Below are 2,499 nucleotides of genomic sequence, written 5' to 3'. Positions count from 1 at the left end.
AGCTCTGTCCTCATCTTTGAGGCAGAAAGTGAAGACAGTGGAGAAGGAGCAAAGCCATCAGTAGTTATGCAAAGGAGGATCTCCCCAGGAGAACTGGGGATCTTTCCATTGTGAATGGACAGTTTTACAGCAAAGTACTACTTGGATTGAGCAATCACTTGCTCCAGCTAAAGAAGTGAACTAATTCCAATACTGGCTAGTAACTACTTCAAAAGAGGTCAACCTCTGTTCTCCACACTGCAGCTGTAGTTAACTGAGATCTGATTGTGGAGCTGGAGTCTGAATCTCTGTCGGGTCTCTTGAGTCTGCCTTGACTGCGTTGCCTCGTTCACAGCCTACTACAGTTTCTCTGCTCAGGCCCTGTCAGGCCGTGTCCTAGTTTCAGATCAATATCTTCACTGTGTTTCAGTTCTCAAGTGCAATATTGACACCAGATCTAATTAAAACTGGGAGTGCTAATACCAGCAGGTCTTCCTGTAACTGAGATTTCTAAGACCTTTTCTGTAGTCAGTCTCCCAAAATCAAGTGGCTTTTGCCTTCTAAGATTGTGGGAAACATTGAAATAATGCTCCTGGATCTCAGATCCCAGAGTCTGCAGTGCCAACATTCCTTGCAGCTGAAACTTCTGAATAGCAGCAGGTTCATTTGGGGATTTTATGTCTTCAGATACCTCAGTATAAGGGTTGCATAATTGAATTCTATAACAAATTTCCTTCCTACATAACATAACAGCAAGGCTCTACTGATGAATATGTGTAAGAAAGATAAAAAGGACCTTGAATAATTTAATGCCCTTTGCAATGAATTAGCTCACATCTATGCATTATAGCAGATAGTTTCAAAGAGACCTTGATTAGGCAGATCGGCCTAACCAGGGCATCTCTGCTGCCCTTATGGCCTGTGCAACTGGACTTTCTTCCCCCAGTGTGTATTATAGGAGGACAGGGGAAAGTAAAACACTCAGAAGCTAGGAGGTAGATAAATGTCCTGAAGCAAAACCATTGCAACTCGAAGTTAAGAAGAGGAAGAATTACTTATTTTGCTGTTTTAAAGAAAGAGGAGCAAGGAAGAGGAAATTGAGTGGAAATAGTAAGGAGTATAATATAATATTGTCCAAGAGTAGGGACATTTCACAGGTTATATTTTAGTTCTACAGGAATTTTAGTGTTTATATTAAATTTTTAGGAACTTAACGGCAAAGCAATTAAAATGTTGAAGACTTAAAAATAAACTTCAGAAGCTTCAAGTAAAATACCTTTAGCTGCTTAGTAGTACAATGCATCTTTAATGAGAAATAAATTAGGATTGCATTCTTTCTTAGGAGGATAAGGAGAAGCATTAGATATCAGGATTGATAATAGAGAGCTTAGAAATCATCTTAACACTGAGCTGTTTTTCTAGAAGAAAATGGGAAACTTCTATATGGCCTAATGCACAGATAAGAAAAGCGGTAAAACAAATAAATTTGTAAAAATGCTTTCACTACAAAGCTTATTGTGAGGTGAATTTTAATATAGTCCCTTTCTTTTGATCTGTATAGACTCATCCCTTTGATATGTATCCATGTTTGTCTATTTTTGGGAAATTCTTAGTTTGTCTGGAAGTCTGGTTTTAATGCAAACTAATTTTTATAAAAAGTGCAGGCTATAACATTTAGAATTGATTTTGAATGACCCACATATAAAGTACTACCTCCTGCATTTACTCACAAAAACCAAAATTCTGCTAAAAACAGGGCTTGGAAATACGCTTTAGAAAATATTTCTTCTCAGTTATCCTGTTGTGGCAGTGTACCAGATGAAGGGAGTAAGAGAAGTCCTTTGATTGGGAAGACTGGCAGCATTTATGTTTTTTAATCTATTGAATTTTAAATATCCATGTATTGTCTGGGTTAAATTGCTGCACAGTATAAAAGGAATGCTGTTCTCTAAACAACAATTAGTCTATTTCAGCTCTGAAATTGAGTCTTAGACAAGGTTTTCTGTTCTCTCTTTTCTCCCTTTTTTGAAAAGTGATTGAAAGACTAATCATTACTGTGTTGAGGCAGTGTACTGAAGTGCAATCTTTTTCATGCAGGATAGATCCTCTTCCTTACCCTTGTTTTCTGATGGTATTGTACTGTAAGACACCTTGAAGAAGAATGTAGAAATATGCAGACTTAAGAAAATATGCTGAAAAGTTTTGAAATAGTACAGCAATCCCAGTTGTTGCTGAAATTTATTTTTGGTAATTAACAATTCACCTTCTGTATAGGACTGTAGTAAAATGAAATAAATTAGAATTATTAATCTTGGACTATTTTAGAGTTGTCATATTCCTTAAACATGCTTTTTAGTCAAAAAAGAAGGACCGACAGTTGGGGGGAGATGACAATACTGGTCTACAAAGCTCATGTGCTACATTACATCTCTCCAGTTGTATCTCAAATCGCTTTGACAATTAAAAAAGTTAGGTAGAGTTTTGCAGAAGGTCATGTCTGTTACCCTGTGAGTTGAAGCA

This window comes from Chaetura pelagica, unplaced genomic scaffold (genome assembly GCF_000747805.2).
Source record: "Chaetura pelagica isolate M959 unplaced genomic scaffold, ChaPel_1.0 scaffold138, whole genome shotgun sequence".
NCBI lineage: Eukaryota > Metazoa > Chordata > Aves > Apodiformes > Apodidae > Chaetura > Chaetura pelagica.
The sequence above is the reverse complement of the archived record's forward strand: the minus strand, read 5'-3'. Positions refer to the sequence as shown.